This window comes from Chiloscyllium punctatum, chromosome 9, assembly GCF_047496795.1.
Source record: "Chiloscyllium punctatum isolate Juve2018m chromosome 9, sChiPun1.3, whole genome shotgun sequence".
Classification (NCBI taxonomy): domain Eukaryota; kingdom Metazoa; phylum Chordata; class Chondrichthyes; order Orectolobiformes; family Hemiscylliidae; genus Chiloscyllium; species Chiloscyllium punctatum.
Genome location: NC_092747.1, coordinates 77,768,694 through 77,790,218, shown reverse-complemented (window position 1 = coordinate 77,790,218; position 21,525 = coordinate 77,768,694).

Below are 21,525 nucleotides of genomic sequence, written 5' to 3'. Positions count from 1 at the left end.
ATCATCACAGGAATTCCTAGAAAACATCAAGAACATAAAAGGACAAAGCGATGGTCTCACACAGACACCCACAACAGTAACAGTAGTCTTCTCACATTAAAAGAAATTAAAGTGTTCAGAGTAGCCATCATTTGATGTGAAACTCATTACAGTAGTCCTTCGCTTGAGTTAAGGAGACAGCAGCTCAGTAGTCCTCTCCTTATTTGACAGCCAGCTTGCTCTGACACCTTCCTTGTATCTCCAGTAAGCTTTAGGTCCTAAGCTCAGCAGTGGCAATAGATGCTTTTTTTGGAGCTTGGAATGAGTGCCACAATTTTAGCTGACTGGGCAGGAGCTCAGCAGATCCTGTTGTATTCTGAACATAATACCTAAGCACATTTCTTGACTCTCAGCACTTGAGAGTGGTTTGTTACTGGAATAACCTTCTTCTTCCACTTTCCCCACAGACACATTATTGAAACAATCCTCACTTCTAGGCTAAGTCTACAAATTTTTCAAATTATAAAGGGAAATGAATGGAACCTTATCAAGAAAAAACACTTGTCTTACATAACAAGTTACAAGAACAGATTAATCTTAATTACTTGAGACTGCTGGAAATCAGGTATGTCCCTTTTGACCTAATTGCAATCCTGTCAAAGACTGGCTTATCTTCCTTCCACAAGGGGCATTAGTGAACCAGGTAGGTTTTTTCCAAAAATCAGCAATTGATTAATGGCCATCATTGAAGTCTTAGTTCCAAATATTTATCAAATTCAAATTCCATCATTTTTTATGTTGGGATTTGAACCCAGGTCCCCAGAATATTACCAGGACATCTGGACCAATAACCTAACAATAACACCACCAGCAATGCGTTCTTTGTTTTTAAACTTGGTGCTTTCTTTCTTGGTGCTGTGTTCAGAATGAAGCTGTTACCTGCTCACGTGTTCTTTTTTCAGCTTGATGCTGTTTCTTTCACAACTGTTCAGAATGAAGCTGTCTCCCATTCTCATGCTCTGTTTTAAATTTGCTGCCTTCTTTCTCAGCACTTCATTCAGAATGAAGCTGTACCCCACCCTCCTTATACTTTTTGATTATTCATTATTCTTTTACACTGTGATCTAAGACCTTCGAGGACAATGATCACTGTTCCTCTAAAAGATCCCCCATTAACTCTTGATCTACTTAGCCACTTCAATCCAAAAAAACAGACTTGCAGTATATACTTTCTTATTGCACTGTACATATACTGATGTAAAATAAATTCTCATGAACATAATTCAGGAAGGCCTGGTCTTCTCTGCTCTTTACAATATTATTATCCCAATCTACATTTGAATAATGGAAGTCCCTTATTATACTACTGCATAATGCTTTCACTTATTTATAATTTTCTTACAGATTTGTTCCTGGACACCTTTCTCATTAGTTGCTCACTTATTGACAATACTGGGTAATGTAATTCACATTCTTTTACCTTAGCCCCCTGGTCAAATTTAGTCCATCCTTAAATGTTTTGAGAAATAATGTTTTTCTAACATGGAAATATTCTGCTTAACTAATATCGCTACCGCCTTTCCAATCTTTCCCAAATGCCATGTATTCAGGAATATTTGACATCCAGTCCTGCTCTTTCTTGTGCCTGGTTTATGCCACACCATTGTAATTCCATACGGCCAACTGTGTTTGTGGCCAATCAATTTCAGTCTCTATGCTCCATGCATTCCCATGCACATATTGTAACTTGTTTGATACATTTTGATTTGTGTGTCATTCGGACTCCACATACTAACCTACTATTCTGTATTCTAGTGCTATTTATGTCTTCCAGAACTTTGCCACTCTGATTTTCCTCTCTGACATTTTCTCATGATTTACATAGTCCTGCTGACTTAATTTAAACTGTCTCTTATTGTCCAAGCAAAATGTCTTACAAGGAATTCAGCCCTGGCTTTATTCAGGTGTAACTGTATGGTTTGTACAGGTATCATCTTCCCCACAACCAATTCCAAAGTACAAAATAACTAGTGCATGTGCTGCTGCACCATCTTCCCATCCATTCACTTATCTTGCTATTTCTGTACTCACTTATGCAGTGTACTGAGAGTAATCCAGAGTTTACTACTTTTGAGGTCCTGTTTGCTGATTTTCTAACTGGCTGCCTAAAGTTTGGCTTCAACACTAATCCCTCTTCCTACCTATGCTGTTGGTACCAATGTGATCCATGACCTCTGGTTGTTTATCATCTGCCAAACAGAATATATTGTAGCTGCCTAGTTTTGTTCTTCACTCTGGCACCTGACACTCAACTTAACATTCTGGAGTTATGTCTAAATGTCTATAGATGCAGAAATTAATTAACCTCCTATCACTACTGTTCTGCCACTTTTCTCATTTTCGTCTGGTATAACTGAGTCACCAAGGGTGCTGCAGTTTTGGGTCCTACAGCACTTCTTTGAAACTCAACAATATCAAATACAGAAAAATGATTATTGAGCAAAGTTGTCTCAAGAGACTACTGCCTGGTTCTCTTTGATATCCTAGCAGGCATCCATTCCCAATCAGTCTGCTTGTTAGACTACCTCCCTAAACTGCTATCCAAATATTGCTTTACTTCACAAATGCACCACAGTGACTCCAGCCACCACTCAAGTTCCAAAACCTTAAGATCAAGTTTCTACAACTGATGACGCTTCCTGCGCTTGTTCTAATGTGGGTCATGTGAACTCTTTACAATTCCACATGTGCCATAAGTCTGACACTATCCTGCAAAAGAAAAGCTCTTGTTCACTGCATCCTTGTAAACTACCATATCCAATGTCTGTTCTATCTCAAAATTTTTTGACATGTTCCCTCATTGACAGTTGTTGAATTCTGTGATTTAAAGAGCCAGCAATATTTTGACAGCTTCCATAGTATCCATTCAGTTGGAAATTATCCATTCGGCCCACATAACTATGGGGCAGCACGGTGGCTCGGTGGTTAGCACTGCTGCCTCACAGCGCAAGGAACCCGGGTTCAATTCCTGCCTCGGGCAGCTGTCTATGTGGAGTTTGCACATTCTCCCCATGTCTGCGTGGGTTTCTTCCGGGTGCTCCGGTTTCCTCCCACATTCCAAAGATGTGCAGGTTAGGTGAATTGACCATAGTGTTAGGTGCAGGGGTAAATGTAAGGGAATGGGTCTGGGTGGGTTGCTCTTCGGAGGATCAGTGTGGACTTGTTGGGCTGAAGGGCCTGTTTCCACACTGTAGGGGATCTAAAAAAAGATAACCCTTCAAAGAGCATCCCACCCAGACTCACCCCTATTCTTGTAATCCTGTATTTCCCATGGCTAAGAGATTAGTCTGCCAAGACAGTAGGGCACCAGGGCACTAGATGGGAAAGGGACCAGGTAAGAATTGAAATATTTTGGACAGTTTGCGATGCACAGGAAGTATCAGGTATAATGAGGGTGGAGATAGGAGGGTTGGCAGGTGAGAATAGTGGATGGTGTATTTGGTGGTGAGGGAGGTTTTGACCTCTGGGAAGGAGAGGAGTGGTGATGTGTTAAGGTGTGGAAAAGTGGGTAGTTGCAATGGCTTTGTGGATGTGTAGTAGCAGGTATTTGAAGTAAGTCCAATGTAGGATTATTTTAATAATTACTGAAGACTAACCATTCTTAACTTCAGTTAAACCTCCAAATTCTCCAACTTAAATAGATACTTTTAGAAAGCTGAAGGTGCAAGTGAATTACCTAACAGAACCTTCAATTTCCCAGGCAATTCCCTCAGAATCTGCTACACCCTTGTACTGGTCCCATCGACACTGCAGAAGTGACCAACTGAATAATGGAAAATCCAAACCCAAAACTTTAAAGTTAAACATGTTGGTGCATTTTTTTTTAGAGCCTATAGGTGTGCTGTTCTGAGTTACACAAGAATAATGTAGGCTGTTGCTGCTCCTGCCTCCTTTTACAACCTGTCATCTCCCAGCCAGGTGTTGGCTGTTTGAGTTTGCGCTGATCCAGAGCTGCTGACAAGTTGAATCCGCACATGCATTCTTTGCATGTGGGTCATTGCATATATGTAAATAATGCCTAGGTCTCAAAATGGAGCAAGCCACTGTTATGGACCAGACCTTAAAGCATGTTAAGGAGATGAAGGAAAATATGCTTTATTTGTACACATTAAAGTACAGACAAAATAAAAATTAAAGAATTGGCTTAATTGTAACTCTATTGAAACAGTTAGCAAAATAATAAACTCCTCATTAACTGTTCCAATATAGTAGCATCTTTGACAAAGGCAAATTCAGTAACATAGATTGTCTCACATGCAATTCCAGCAGCAGGAAGAGAACACAACCTTTTAGCTGAAGCAAAGAAGAGAAAGATTTAGCAGCTTTCACAACCCCTAAAAGCTAAACTAAAAATCATGGTTTTGTGGTAACCTGTGCAGGCTGCTTCTATTGGCCAAACTTCAAAAAATAACTCAAGGCCTCACAAGCTTTACTTTGTTAGCTTGGAGCAGACCATTCATCACTTCTACCTCAACCTCTCTTCATAAAAATAACTGGAACAAAGCCATAGTATTGTTGCCCATCCCCCTTTTTATATTCTTGACAACTTGTAAGAGTAGAGCACCAACACATAAATCACTCACATCCAGAATGCAATGCCAGGCACTTGCCATTAAAATAAAACAAAATCGTATGATCTCGATTATCTCCTTAACATGTTTTGAGGGGGTTTGGTTTGGTCCATAACAAATTGGGGTACTTGTGAGGACCAATATCTTTAATTCCAGGTTGGATTTATGATTAATGGACCTAAAGTCAGTGAGTGTAAGTGTTGGTATTTTTAAAATTTGGATGTTGTTTTTGTTTGGTCTAAACAGGATGTATGCTCTTTTAGTCACCAGGAGTTTCCTGGGATTGGAAGAAGTAACTTCAGGAGTTTTACAGAAAGTGAGCAAGGCAAAACTTTTAAAATTGGCAAGAGAAGTTGAAGTTGAAGTTGGAGCTGCCTGCATCTGTGAGGAAAGGGGAAATAATTGCAGCAATAGCTCAACATTTACAATTGCCAGGAATGCAATCACAATGATTGGAGATTGCTAAGATTCAATTATAAATGATGCAGCTTCAATAAGAGGCAATGACAACATGAAAAGACAAAGAAAGAATAACTCTTGGAGAACAAAAACAAAGAGAAAGAAAATGACATTTTGAATTACAATTGAAAACAGGAAAAAGAAAAGTAAAGGAAGGCCCCAACAGAAGGGAGAAAGTGAGAGTTATTAAATTTTGGAGGTTAAAACTGAAAACTCAAAGTAGACTTAAAATGACGGAGGTAAAGGTGAAAGGTAGGAGTATTGATGAGGATAGTGAAAGATAACAATCCCATTGTAGCCTAAGGCCTGATGGGGATATGTTTAAATGTGCCCAAGCATTGCCAACATTTGACAAGAAGGATGTAGAAGCCTTTTTCATTTCATTTGAAAAAGTGTGTAAACAAATGAAATGGCCAGTGACCATGTGGGTATTGTTGATCCAAACAAAGTTGGCAGTTAGAGCAAGTGAGGTACTTGCATCACTATCAGAGGAGACATCTGTAGACTATGATGTCATGAACAAAACTATCTTAAGTCCATATGAGCTAGTACCAGAAGTATACAATGCTTTAGGAATCTACACAGGGAACCTTGTCAAACATATAAGGATCAAAGTACAAGGTGTATAAGGGCATTGAAAATAGATCAAATATATGATCTTCTTCGAGAGACAATTATTTTGGAGGAGTTCAAAATTCACTTCTTGAAGTAGTGAGAACTCAGGTAGAAGAGCAGAGAGTTAAGACTGCAAGATTAGCAGCAAAAATGGCAAATTATTATGAGCTGGTTCACTAATCAAAGCTTGATTTCTAACATCAATTTCAATCTGTAATGGAGAGTAATTGAGGCAAAGGGAAATCCTCAGGTGGTAAGGGAAAATGAGATCTCAATGAAAACAGTAAATATAACTTACCACAGGATAAAAAGGAAACCCATGATGGGGAAAGAGAGATAAAAAAGCTCAAATGTTTTCACCATAATAACGTAGGACACAGGAAGTCACAGTGTTCGTGGTTTGGAAAAAGTACTGGGAGGTTGTCATAGAGTCATAGAGATATACAGCACGGAAACAGATCCTTCAGTCCAACTCATCCATGCCAACCAGATATCCCAACCCAATCTAATCCCACCTGCAATCATCCAGCCCATATCCCACTAAACCCTTCCTATTCATATACCCATCCAGATGCCTCTTAAACGTTGAAATTGTACTAGTCTGCACCACTTCCTCTAGCAGCCCATTACACACACACACACCACTCTCTGTGTGAAAATGTTGCCCTTTGGGTCTGTTTTACACCTTTACCCTCTTTACCCTAAAGCTATGCCGTCTAGTTCTGGACTCCTCTACCCCAGGGAAAAAACCTTGTCTATTTACCCTATCCATGTCCTTCATGATTTTATAAACCTCTATAAGGTCACCCCTCAGCTTCCGACATTCTAGGGAAAACAGCCCTAACCTATTCAACCTCTCAATATAGCTGAAATCTTCCAACCCTTGTAAATCTTTTCTGAACCCTTTCAAGTTTCACAACATCCTTCCAATAGGAAGGAAACCAGAATTGCATGCAATATTCCAAAAGTGGCCTAACCAATGTCCTGTCCAGCCATAACATGACCTCCTGTACTCAATACTCTGACCAATCAAAGAAAGCATACCAAACGCCTTCTTCACTATCCTATCTACCTGCCACTCTACTTTCAAGGAGCTATGAACCTGCACTCTTTGTGCAGCAACACTCCCTTGGACCTTACCATTAAGTGTATAAGTCCAGCTAAGATTTGCTTTCCCAAAATGCAGCACCTCGCATTTATCTAAATTAAACTCCATCTGCCACTCCTCAGTCCATTGACCCATCTGATCAAGATCCCGTTGTAATCCGAGGTAACCTTCTTCGCTGTCCATTACACATCCAATTTTGGTGTCATCGGCAAACTTACTAACTTACTCTTATGCTCACATCCAAATCATTTATAAAAGTTATGAAAAGTAGTGGACCCAGCGCCAATCCTTGTGGCACACCACTGGTCACAGGCCTCCAATCTGAAAAACCACCCTCCACCATCTAACCACCTTCCAACTTTGAACCAGTTCTGTATCCAAATGACTTGTTCTTCCTGTATTCCATGAAATCTAACCTTGTTCACCAATCTCCCACGGGAACCTTGTCGAACACCTTAATTTTTTAATCAAGCTTCTGTTATCTTATCAGCATGTCCAACTATGTTAATCAAAAGTACCTCACTCTAGCTACACAATAAACCAGTGAAGTTAGTTCCCATTATCTCTTTAGTTATGCCCCTATAGTTTTTCCTACGTTCTACTTCATGTTATTCTAATGCCATGATTAGATATTTAGTGTCAGCTTTTGCAACAATGGTCTTACATTCGTAACTCTACATACTATTTTCCTCATGTCACGATGAGATATTTATTATCACCTCTGCTACAGTGATCTTCCATTCCAGACTAACCTGTCATGATTAGATATTTAGCTATTCCATCTATTACAATAATCTTCTGCCTCAAGTTGATCCTACTAACTACTAATTAGATGTTTAATGTCATGTCCCAAATATTTATTGTCCAAATCCTGCCATAATGACATTTAGCAGGCGAGGCTAACTTTACTAACTGTGTTATCTCACCTCACCATAGTAACTTTCAGCCTCAACCTTACTCTGCTAATTGGTGGAGAAAGTGAGGACTGCAGATGCTGGAGATCAGAGCTGAAAAGTGTTGCTGGAAAAGCGCAGCAGGTCAGGCAGCATCCAAGGAGCAGGAGAATCGATGTTTAGGGCATGAGCCCTTCTTCAGGAAGAAGGGCTCATGCCCAAAATGTCGATTCTCCTGCTCCTTGGATGCTGCCTGACCTGCTGCACTTTTCCAGCAACACATTTTCAGCTCTGCTAATTGGTGTAAGAGCATTCCACTATTCTTAGCCCATCCTGCATTCCACAGACCCCTTGCAACAAATCAGCAGTGGTCTTCAATTTAACTCTTCCCATGCTTTCATGCTCTTTATTTTCCTTTGAGACCTACTGATCTCAACTAGAGAAAGAAGACAATGCGATCAGCCCCTCTTGTGACCAATACAAACAGTGTACATCCCAACACGGACTAAATAATTTTCAGAATCTGTGACTTAAATTTGTGGGCAGCACGGTGGCAGTGGGCAGCATGGTGGCACAGTGGTTAGCATTGCTGCCTCACAGCACCAGACACCTGGGTTCAATTCCCGCCTCAGGCGACTGACTGTGTGGAGTTTGCACATTCTCCCCATGTCTGCGTGGGTTTCCTCCGGGTGCTCCGGTTTCCTCCCACAGACCAAAAATGTGCAGGTTAGGTGAATTGGCCATGCTAAATTGCCCATAGTGTTAGGTGAAGGGATAAATGTGGGGGAATGGGTCTGGGTGGGTTGCGTGTTGGTGTGGAGTTGTTGTGCCAAAGGGCCTGTTTCCACACTGTAAGTAATCTAATCTAAAGGGTTCTTCCTCCATTCCTGGGGTCCCTTAGGCCAAAAGCCTGTCCTCCAACAGCCAGAACAGGACAAAAGACCCAAGATCCCTCACAATCTAGGACCTGCGCGTTCTTCAGAAGTATCATAGATGCCCCCATGTGGACATGTTCCTTGTACCATGATAGTTGTCAGATCATAATAGTCGAGTGGTGGGGCTCCATCAGAATAGGAAGCATTTTCAGGGATAGCTGAAATGACCACAAGTTGCCATGTAGTGATGCGAACTAAAAAAAGACTTAATAAAAGGTAAAGCACAACAAAAGACAAAGGTGACAACAAGTAAAACTGCACCTATAATAAGACCAATCCTGACAAACCATGCTCCCCAAGATCCTAATATATTATTCAACCAATCAAAAGCCTGATGGCCAAACCCCGTGTTGTCTTTTAGCTTCTGTCTTAGATTCTTTAGTTTTTCCATTGCTTTAGTAAAATATCCCTGAGGGCTAGTGTTGTTAGCTATAAAGGTACAGCTATGCTCCCCAAACATCTCACAAACTCCACCTTTTTCTGCCAGTATTCAATCGAAGGCCTAATCCGAATTGTTGGATCAGGGACATACCACAGCGAAGTTTGGTGCAAAGCTGACCGTGATATAACTACCTCGTGTAGGTGTATTACATGGACACAGCTGCCATTCCAGTCAGCGAGCAACATCAGGCGCAACCCTCCTTTCTTACCACACAGCCACCAAGTATCTACAAATGGGACACATTGAGAATTTACAATAGCCCCAGATATGTTGTCCACCTCGAGTTCAATTGTATTCCCGTAACAACTCTTAAAATAGGGGTGTCTCCCATGTTTTTCCCATTCACACTGCCAGGAGAAGAGCTACGCTCCACATCTCCATCACTGGAATGATTAGTATCCCCAAGAACTTCACCTGTACCTTTTTCGGAATCCTGCTGAGGGTTACTAGCCTCCTGTGTGCCCTGCCCATATCTAAGACCCTCAGCCTCAGCTCCACCTCAGTGTTAGAGTTAGTTTGTGCCAGTGGGGGAGCTTTAATTACAATGATTGAGGTGGTACCATATGTGTTGTCCTTCCACTTGGATGGCAGTAGGTGATGCCTTAGTCACTACGAGCGGTCCCTTTCTCCTTGGCTCATTCCAGTGTCTTCAAAAACCCGCATATATACCCAATCCCCAGCTTAATAGGTCCTTCCTTGTTGACAGGTGTCGATTTCCTTTGTGTTTCTTATGGGTGGATAGTCTCATGTATCATAGTTAGCTGCTGCATATATTGCTTAAGTTCTAAGCTTAACTGCTCCAAGCTAGGCCCTTTGTATGGGCCTCTCCACTTGGGCACTGGCATAGGTCTACCTGCAAGTATCTCCTGCGGTGTTAGATTGGTCATGTGATTAATCTGCATGCGATAACTCATTACTGCCAGTGGCAGTGCATCAACCCAATTAAGGTTCATGCTTGCGCAGATCTTGTTTAATTTGGCTTTCAATGTCCCATTAAATCTTTCCACCATATCCTGTGACCGGGGATGATTCACACACCCAAACCTCTGTTTGATTCTCAAAAACTACAGCACCAACATAACTACTTTCTGAATGAAGGCAGACCTATTGTCTGTAATGATTTCCAACGGTATACCAAACCTTGGGATAACTTAATTTGTCAGAAATTTCACAACTGTCCCAGCTCCTGCATCTTTGGAAGGGACAGCTTCTACCCATTGGCTAAACATATCAATCACCATTACCATTTACTTTTCCCTCTCACCTTTTTATCATGCCCATATAGTCAATTACTAAATGCTTAAATGGCCCTTCAGGCACTGATATGTGTCCTATAAGGGTCGTTATCCCCTTCCTAATATTGTACTGTGCACACACCTCTCATTGTGACAATAAATAGTCCATTGAAGCTTACAGGAAGGGTGACCAGAAACCATCCTGCTTTATCTTTCTCAGCACTTACCCTCGCGCACAGTGATCCAATCCACGGGCCTCTGAAATATGAATTGTCAACAACTGGGTGGGTGCTACCCATAAACCTTCCTCTGTGGCTCATAAACCTTCTTGATTCTGCCTAGCACCCCTCTACTTCCATAGTGTTTGCTCAGCCAGGGTAGCCCTGCCCTGTATCTCAATAAGGTCCTCTATCGTCGGTTCTGGATCTATCCGCACCTGAGACACAATAACTGGTGAAGAACAACCTGAAACTATCTTAGCTGCTTCATCCACTGCCTGATTACCCCTTATTACCATATCATTGCCTTTTCTGTGTGCTTGGCACTTAACGATAGCTAGTGCCTTTGGCTTCATCATTGCAGTCATCAACTCTACAATATGCTGGCAGTGTTGTATGGGATCCCCATTACTCTTCTTAATGCCTCTTTGCTTCCACCAAACAGGTGGCATACCCCATGTGCAGAAGCTGAATCAGTATAAATGAGCTGTTTTACCCTCCATTATTTCACAGGCTGCTGTAAATGCCTTAAGTTCTGCCAACTGAGCTGAATACGGCTGTGGGCAAGTTTCCAGTTTGATTGTCCTATACTGGGACTGGTCCTGTCTTACAACCAAGTACCCTGCATGATTCCCATCATAATCCCTATAGCAAGAACCGTCCACAAATAGAACCTTCTTATTTGCATCAGGCAGTGGCTCGGACTGTAAATAAGCCCTCACTTTGGCAAATGCAGTCATTTCCTTTAGACAATCATAGGGCTCTCCCTCATACTCAAGTGGGACATAGTCCGCTATGTTCTTGTTGTGCACCTCTGTATTGTTATGTCAGGAAATGTCAGCAGCATCCGATATGCTAGATTACCTACAAGGTGGAAACAGGCCCTTCAGCCCAACAAGTCCACATCGGCCCTCTGAAGAGAAACCCACCCCCCTATATTTACTCCTGACTAATCCACCTAACACTACAGGCAATTTAGCGTGGCCAACTCACCTAACCTGCACATCTTTGGACTATGGGACGAAACCGAAGCACCTGGGGGAAACCCACGCAGACACGGGGAGAATGTGCAAACTCAACACAGACAGTTGCCCGAGGTGAGAATTGAACCCAGGTCCCCGGTGCTGTGAGGCAGCAGTGCTAACCACTGAGCCACCATGCCACCCCACCATGCTAGTATTCTAGTTGGCATCAGTACAAATTTCCCTTTCTCTAATAACTCTGCCACCTTATGATGAGTATATAGGATGACGGAGTAAGCCATTGTTACTGAGGATGCTTTTTCATATGCAAAATAGGCAGCCACCAATCCCTGTTAGCATGGTGGATAGCCCTGAGCTATTTCATCTAGTTGGGTGCAATAGTAAGCAATTGGCTGCATTGTTCTTCCTACACTCGCTTCCTGCATTAGTACTACAGTTGCGTATCCTGTCCGCCTGTTTGACACATGAAGGTGAAAAGGTGTGCTGTATCAGACAAGGCCAATGTTGAGGCTGACAGCAAGGCTAGTTTAAGGGTATTGAAAGCTGTAATTCCACTACAAAGCACCCCTTAAACATGAATATCCGACATCCTTCATCATATTACTTAGATTACTTACTTACAATGTGGAAACAGGCCCTTCAGCCCAACAAGTCCACACCGACCCGCCGAAGCGCAACTTACCCAGACCCATTCCTCTATCCTTAAGGGTGCCGAAATCTCAGCATACTCCTCAATCCAATCTGTGCTAAATCCTATCATGTCATCATTTGCCCTACTGTCTCTGGCCTAGGAATTTTAACAATTGCTTCAATCGTTAAAATTGTGGGAGCACATTAGTTAGCAATATGTGCGGATTATGAACAACTGCTGGCCAATCCTCCACTACCTCATTTACTGCTCTTAAATCAAACACATCTCCATTTTGACCGGTCCGCCTTTAAGACTGGTAACAAAGGAGTGTTGCAGGGACTACAAGTTTCTTTAAGTACCCCTGCCTTTAGCCATCCTTGTATTGTTGCTGCTATTCCCTCTACTGCCTCTGTTTTAAAGGTTACTACAGTCTCCTGTGGAGACAAGCTCCTGGTTTCAATCTCATTTCCATTGGGCTAGTTGATTTCACTCTCCCCATATCTGTATCATGCAGTGACCACAAAGAGGCTGGTAACGTATCTAATTGCTCATTACCATATTGATCATCTTCCTCCACTGTCACTAGCATGCTCCGCTGGCGTGTTACCTTGACTTCCTTCGGATTCCCTGTTAAGTTACAGCATGCTAGGATTTTAATATAGCTGCCATCCCCAGATACCCAAACCCCTGTCGTGAGCATATGCCAATCCCTAACTGTTTCTACATGCCTGGCTATAGGTCCTAAGTCTTTAGATTGATATCCCTTTTTTCCAGTAAGGTTACATGTGGTGCGGCACTTAGTACACTGTATCACTTTTCCAGGGATGCATTTCTCTCTATTTGCAGAATCACTCCCTGCCCCCCTAATACTATTGCTTCAATTCTCCAATGTTGTGCAGCAGTGACTTCCTGCTGCCACTGCCTCTCTAACACCTCATGCTGAGACTCATCAAATATCACTGTACAGTGCAGCTCAGACTTAGGTGGTCTTGCTTTAATCAACATCGTCAACACTTCTGCTTTCCACATCCTGCAAAGGTCTTGAATATCACTTGTTATATCCCTTACCCAACAAACATTAACATCTCTAACTTCTTGCATCACTAGTTGTGTATTGGCCTTTTCTGTGACCAAGCCCTGCTGTGTGCACTCCAATCTTACCTCTAACTATAGTCAATCGTCTCTACCTAACAAGTTAATTGACACCTCTTTCGACAATAATATTGACAGAACCATCTCCCTACGTTCCATTTCTAATCTTACTGCAGCTGTAAATCAAATTAACTGTGATTTCCCTGAGAACCCTACAATTTTAACAAAGTTACTTGACATGGGAATGTGAGAGCCATACCGCATGTGCACATAAGCGTATGTATTTCCAGTATCTATCATCACCGGCGTCTGCCGCCCTTCTATATTAACTTGTATTGCTGGTTCTTGATCAGCCTCCCATGCTACTACAGGATAATGCCCCTTCCCACCCAGGTTCTCAGGGCATACCTAGCATATCCCATGTGTGTTAACAGGTCCTGCTCAGCCTATAGGTGTCTGGGAGTTGGCCACTGGGGATTCTCACCATCTAGGTCTGCTGTAGGGCAGACAGGGCCCAGTCCAATAAGGGGAATTTCTTCTAAAGTGGCCCGGTTGATGGCATCCCTAACACATCATTTCTGACCCACCTTGAACCTGATTATTTATCATGTACCTTTGTCCCCTATTCCTACGTCCCTATCCTTGGGGACCCCAGTTCTGTTTAGGTTGTTGTTTAAATCTGCCCTGTCCTGGATACGTCGCTTGCCGGAAAACTTCTCTAAACACCGTCCTTGCTGGCATGGGACTTTTTGGCCCCTATCCGGCAACCTGATAGGAACCCCCCTTGCGTTGGCACTTGGTTCAATCAAACCCAACCCCATCAATCATTGGATTCTATGTCGCATTTTTCAAATGGGCTCAGACCATAACTTCGTGAGCCCGACCAACCTCACCAGCAGTGCCTTCAAGTCTCATATAACCAGCAATCGCCCTATGGTTTAATCTTCAAAAGCCTTGACCCACATTCCCACTCCCTCATGTAAACGGGGTAGCGGATTCTTCAGCCCTTCCAGATCCTAAGTTCCCCAAGGAATATATTGTGGGTTTCTCCACTCTTTTATAAACAGCGATAGCATCCTTCCCTGTTGGCCCTTTGTCCCTTTACCTACGCTACTTCTCAATAATTCCTCCTCGGGCTCTAAGTCTGATGCTATTTCTAATTCCTCCCATTCTTTAAGTACTGGGGCCTTTTTCTTTCCTTGTCTCTCATCATCCCTTTCTGCTTCGTCTGTATCGCTTTCCCTTCTTTTCTCTTCATCCCCCTTTCATATCACCATGTGTATTCCTCAGCTGCTTTTTGTTCCTTTAGCTGATGCAGCACACTAATCTCATGTTTCAGCTTTTCTTCCTCTCGTTGTATAGCTTCTATTTTGCTTCTGCCTGTCCATTTTCTCTCTTTCTCTTCTTTCCGTCTGTTCATTTTTGTCTACCACACTTCCGTCCCATTCTAACTGTCCCTCTATATCTACTGTTCCCTTTTATTACACTGCTTCAATGCCTCTTCATTTGAGTAGGGAGGAGGTCTAGTCAACTCCTCCACATCTGGGTATAAAGCGGGGGCGGGGGCAAGGGCTGATTCCTGCTTTCCTGTTTCCCATAACTGCTCAGCTTGTTCTTTTGCAGCTTTCCTAGTCATCACGGGTCCTGACAAACTACCTTCAGTTCATGAACCTCTTTCCTGAAAAGTTTCAGTATTTCCATCTCCTGATCCTTCTTTTAGTTCCTATTTTTAGATTTACCTTTTGGCTTATAGTTCTTAATTAGTCCTTCCATCTCATTGCACATATTTATATCAAAAGTACTTTCTTTTGGCCATTTAGTTCTTTTTTTCCCATTTCTCAGAAAATTTTACAATATCATTTCTTGCCACTGGAAATTTCTTACTCAGTATCTCAACTGCAGTCTCTTTATCCATCTTAACATATATTTCAGTCCAGTTAACGTATTATCTCTGCTCTCACAAATCACTTCCTCATGCCATTCAAGTCTCAAGTCTGGTAGGGCTTTGTCAATAGTATAAGCAAACCTTAACTTTATAACTTGCAACTGTCCCTTACCAATCTATCAATTCCTAAACATCCTCAATTGCAGCTAGTTAATAAAAACAACCTATTCTCATTTGTTCAGTCTAAACCAATCTAGCATGCATCTGCAAAATGCACCAAACACTAATGGTTTCTTGAAAAATCTCTCTCTCAAAAAAAATTACTATAGTGCAAAATAAAATCAAAATACCCCTGGACCTCGAGCTCCAGGGAAACAAAACACAAACATTTAACACCAACATTTAACCATTATGCATACAAACCAGATCACAATGGTTAAACTATAAAGTCTCTCTCTCTCTCTCTCACTCTCACACACACATACACATACACACAGGAACTTTCTGCAAGCTACAGCTGCTCTTTGTCTCTCTCTCAATCAGAGCCTTGCTTCAAGCAGTCAGAGCTCAGCATTAAATCAATCTGTCTATCTCTCTCTCTCTCTCACTCTCTCTCAGCCAGAGCCTTACTTAAACAGACGCTTTGTTCATTTCAAAAATTAGTCTCATTATCATAAAGACCTTGTCTAAAACTTTCAACAGTCTAGTCACACTTTAGCACTGACTATTCTCTACTACTTTACTTTTAATCATCCACTACCAATCCGTTGGCTTTCTAAACAGGTCTATCAGTGCTTTTAGTAAAACAATTTCCCCTTATTTATCCTGCCCTATCTGTTCAGGCCCTTGTGACCCGGGAGGCGGTATCTAAAGGGTCTTTTATTCACCACGTGGAATTTTATTATCACCACGTGGAATGCTTACTCAGACAATTGCTACGTTCTATTCTTATTCATCCCTTACGCAGTTTTCTAGACCAATTCTCCATGTCTCCTTCACAACCTTCAAGTCCCCAAGGACAACCCCAAGCCAACAGAATATAGTCCAAATTCACTGCAAAAATACCCTTGTTGGGTACCCTTATTCTGACAATCTTGGGAATGCCCTCAGTGGACGGAGAAGCGCTCTGTTACTGCCATCCTCTTTCCAGGTAGGTCTCTGCACCACCCTGCTCGCAGCACCAAATTTGTCTTGGTGAAAATGTAGAGAATCAGCAGGACACTCAGAGAACTCTTCAAGAAGTAGGTCTTTTATTTGCAAACAAAAAAAGTGACACTCAGAAAGCAGATTCTTGAAGGTCCACGAACCTCAGGGTCCGTGGTTTCTTTTTTTTGATCATGTTTCTGTTAGCTTATCAGCATGTCCAACTATGTTAATCAAAAGTACCTCCCTCTAGCTACACAATAAACCAATGACGTTAGTTCCTATTATCTGCTTAGTTGTGCCCCTATAGTTTTTCCTACCTTCTACTTCATGTTATTCTAATGACTAATGATTAGATATTTAGTGTCAGCTTTTGCAATAATTGTCTTTCATTCGTGACTCTACTTAATATTTTCCTAATGTCATGATTAGATATTTTCTATCACCTCTACCAAAGTGATCATTCATTCCAAACAAACCCAAACAAGCAGACACAATGCAACCAAAAACTATAGCCACATTACCTTACATCAAAAGACATATCAGAAATTACTTCCAGACTACTTAGGGCCTTTGGCTTCATGGTAGCGCACAAACTTACCAAAACACTTAAACGGCTACTAACAAACCAGTAAAATAAAGCCATTTAAAGATACCATGCAAGAACTGTAAAATACTACATCAGACAAACTAGCAGAAAACTTGTCACCAGGATACATGTTCTCCAACTGGCCACCAAAAGACACAACACACTATCACTAGTTTCTATACATACATACAAAGAAGGCCACTACTTTGACTGGGACAACACGCACATCCTAGGACAGATGAAACAGACACACAAGAGAATTCATACAGGCGTGGTATTCTAATCAGAACTCCATCAGTAAACACATTGATTTATACCCTATCTATATTCCCTTGAAAAAAGAACCAGAAATAATGTCACCCACCTTAAGAACACAAGACCTATAAATAGAGAGGCGGGACATACACCAGCACTTGACCAGAGACTCTCACTGATGATGTTACATAGTATGGTGACGAAACATCTGAAAACAAACCTTCAAGCTCAGGGAGCTAACTTACATACTATCATCAACCTAAACTGCAAATCTTCTCAAAAATCACTAATAGGAATTTCACAGTGTGTCACCTAAATGTGCTCAAAAGGTATCTTGATAGGGAAGGAAAGCAAAATAGAATGTTATTTGTTGCAATGCAGAATGAATTACCAAATTCAGACTATTCTGAATTGAACCTTGCTCAAATTAAATTGGACAATGAGGAAGTTCTCAAAAATTGGGATAAATTATTGAGTTCAAGAGACAGAGTGTGGTGCTAGAAAAGCACAGCCAGTCAGACAGCATATGAAGAGCAGGAGAATCAGGGCTTATGCTCGAAACATCCATTCCCCCTGCTTCTTGGATGCTGTCTGACCAGATGTGCTTTTCCAGCAACACACTCTTCGACTGTGATCTCCAGCATCTGCAGTTCTCTCTTTCTCCTAATAAATTATTGAGTTACTTCACATAAGAACTCAAAATGAGCTGAAAGAATTATTGCAATCATATGAGGAGCTTTGCAGGAATAAGCTGGGAAGTACTAATCTTAGTTATGTTTGAAATAGATATAGGAAATGCTGTTCCAATTAAGCAAGATCCTTATAGACTCAACTCTCTAGAATTGAGACACGTTCAAAGAAAACCCAACTGAAGTGAGTTTCAGAGACTGGAGCTCAACCATAATAATGGTACCTAAACCAAATAGTGTTGCTGTCTATTTTGTTCCACAAATCGAGACGACACAAGTTTTCTGTATAATAGCAGTAGCTTTATTATTGGACAGCCAGCGAGAGATTCAAAGAGTCTCTAAAGTAACCGACTGGTGACTCTTCTTCATGAATCTCTGCCTTACACAGAGAGACAGCATATTTTATAGGAAGTAGACAAAGGCAGATCAGTCATATGGGTAGTTGTCATTACATATTTTAAAGTAGGTAATTATGAATTTACAAAGCTTGATGAATGTCGATGTCCTGTGATAACATGTGAATGGAATGCAGAAACTGATTATCGTATTGTTCATGACTATGTGTTGATAGGAAGAGATTAAGGCAAAAAGTTCTTCCTTTACTAAACGGGGATTCACATACCTATGCTAATATAGAGGGGAAGTAAGACAATGGGAGCAGGAGACATTTTAACAGGGTTATGGCCAGGGTTATCAGTCTTGTCTAGAAAGAGCAAATTCCTCTGTCTGGGATTATGGGGGGATCCATATGTGTGGCTCCAATAAGTTGTATTTCTAAGATACAGTCAGCCTTCCCCCTACTGAGGTGTTCTGTCTGTATTGTAAGAGTACAGGCCTTCAGCTGATACTGCAGTAAGTCCTTTGGCAGAGGAATGTTTAACCCTTGAGTCCCCAATGTGTTCTGAAAGAGAAACAAAGCATGGAACTGGCCCCTCTGTAGCATTTTAACTTCCTCAATAGGACCCAATAATTATGCATGCACTATTGTAAAATCAATGCAGTTATAATGTCTGATCCATATCCTAGAACATGTTTGGAATACTGTATTGATCAGGTGGGACAAGCAAATTTGGGTTTACGCAGAAGATACTGTCATCCGAAAGAGCAAGGGAACCTTTGGCTTTTGAGACACCAAATGGACTGAACCAGTTTAATTCATGCCATTTGGGATGAAAAATGCACCAGCCACATTTCAAAGACTAAACAATAGGTCATAACAGGATTACCCAATCGTGTAGTGTACATCGACAATCTGGTGATTTTTCTTCACACTTGGAAAATACATTTGGAGCATATAGAAGCAATATTTGAGCAAGTTCAGGAGGCCGGCTTAGTAATTAACTTGGCTAAGGTTACATTCGCAAAATCTCAAGTCACTGTCCTGGGTCAGGTCATTGGACATGGAAAGATGGCCACATGGAATAAGAAAACAAAGGTTTTTGGGGAATTTCCTATAACATTGACAAAGGGGGAAGTACCACAATTTGTGGGACTGAGTGTTTTTTGTTATAAGTTCACACCAAATTTTAGCAACATGGTAGCTCCACTGACTGTCTTCTTGACATTCAGAAAAGCTTTCAGTGAATGGAGGAATGTCAAAAGACATTTGACAGCCTGAAAGCTGTGCTAACCATTGCCCCAGTGTTAGCCACACCAAATTATGCAAAGCCATTCAAAAATCAGCAAGCAAAACCTCAAAAGTAGTAAACTCTGTATTACTCTCAGTGCTATGTGCAAGTGAGTGCAGAAATAGCAGGATAAATGAATGCATGCTGAGATGGTGCAGCAGGCCAGGCATTAGATTCTTTGTACATTGGAATTGACTGTGGGGAAGATGTTACCTGTACAAGCCGGAGAGTTACATCTGAAGAGAGCCAGGGTGGAGTTCCTTGCAATGCATTTTGCAACTACTATTGGGTAGACTTTAAACTAATCAGCAGGACTGTGCAAATCATGAGATAATGTCAGAGAGGAAAATCAGGGCGACAAAATACTGGAAGAAATAAACAGCACTAGAATATCGAATGGTACATTAGTATGTGGAGTCAGAATGATGGACAAATTAAAACATTCTCAAAAGGGTTGCAGTATGCGTATGTGAATGCATAGTATTGAGAATGAAATTGATTAGCTACAGACACAGTTGGCCATGTGGAATTATAATGTGGCACAGACCAGACACAGGAAAGAGAAGGACAGAATGTTAAATATCCTGCATATGTGGCACTTGAGCAAAATAGGCAAGGAAGGGTAAGGAGAACATTTCAGTGCGGGCAAAAAAGCACTATTTCCCAAAACATTTAAGGATGAACTTAATTTGGCTGGAGCTAAGGAACAAAGAATGTGAAATTACATTGTTCAGCATAGTCTAAAGGGCAGCAACTAATGAGATAGATGTCAAGGAACAAATCTGTACGAAAATTACAGATAAATGAGAGCATTATACAGTAGTTTTAATAGGGGACTTCAATTATTCAAATGTAGATTGGGGGAAAAAGTATTGTAAAGAGCAGAGTGATAAAGAGCAAGCTTTCCTAGATTATATCCATGAGAATGTTCTTTCATCAGTATATGTCCAGTATAAAGAGAGAGAGTGTACTGCTGGATCTGGTTGTTTGGAGTGAATTGGCTAAGTGGATCAAGTGTTAGTGGGGGATCTTTTAAGGGATAGTGGTTTTAGGCATGCCCATGACTGAGCAGCATAAAACGGCTGATGACTGCCCCGACAAGCTTTGCAGAACACAGCTGAGCGATGTTAAAGAGTGTGGGAAAATGTTTTCTTTATGTAGTCTCAGCCTTAAATACGATAGAATGTACGGCTGCAATTGTTAAGAGAGATAAGAACACTTCACACTATTTAATTGTTTCTCGTGAGTTTTTTGACGAATTTGTTATTATGAGTAGGTTTTAGGTAAGATTCTACAAGATTCTTCAATCATGGACATAGATTCCGAAGTAGTTGTAGAAAAGATACAAAAAACTAAATTCAGGTAATAGAAAGTGTCTCTCTCATCCTTTTACAAGGTCAGGGACTGGCAGGATTGGAATGCATATTGAAACATAATGTATTCCCTGTAGTGGGAAAATTTATGAGTTCCTGTCTCTGTTACATCCTAGTATTAGATAACAGATTAAGCAGTCCACAGCCGCCATAACTAGAAATTAGGGGTTGCTTGGTATCTCTGAAGATTCCAGGTAGGATCAATGAGTTTGACATGCAGCTAGATATCGAGCATTTCTTCTGCTGCCTTCGCCTCTGTGCCTACTTCTTCAACAAGGACTCTTGCCCACCCTCTGACGACCCCTTCTCCTGCCTCCAACACACCCCATCCACCTGGACACCCCGTGCTGGCCTCTTACCCGCCCTTGATCTCTTCATATCCAACTGCCACTGTGACATTGAGCACCTCAACCTGTCCACCCCTCTCACCCACTCCATCAAACCGGCAGACAAGGGAGGCACAGTGGTAGTTTGGTACACCGATCTTTACACCGCTGAAGCTAGACGCCAACTCGGGGACACCTCCTCCTACTGCCCCCTTGACCATGACCCCACCTCCCACCACCAAACCATCATCTCCCAGACCATCCGTAACCTCACCACCTCAGGAGATCTCCCATCCACTGCCTCCAACCTCATAGTCCCACAACCCCGCACTGCCCATTTCTACCTCCTACCCAAAATCCACAATCCCGGCTGACCCATTGTCTCAGCCTGCTCCTGCCCCACCAAACCCATCTCT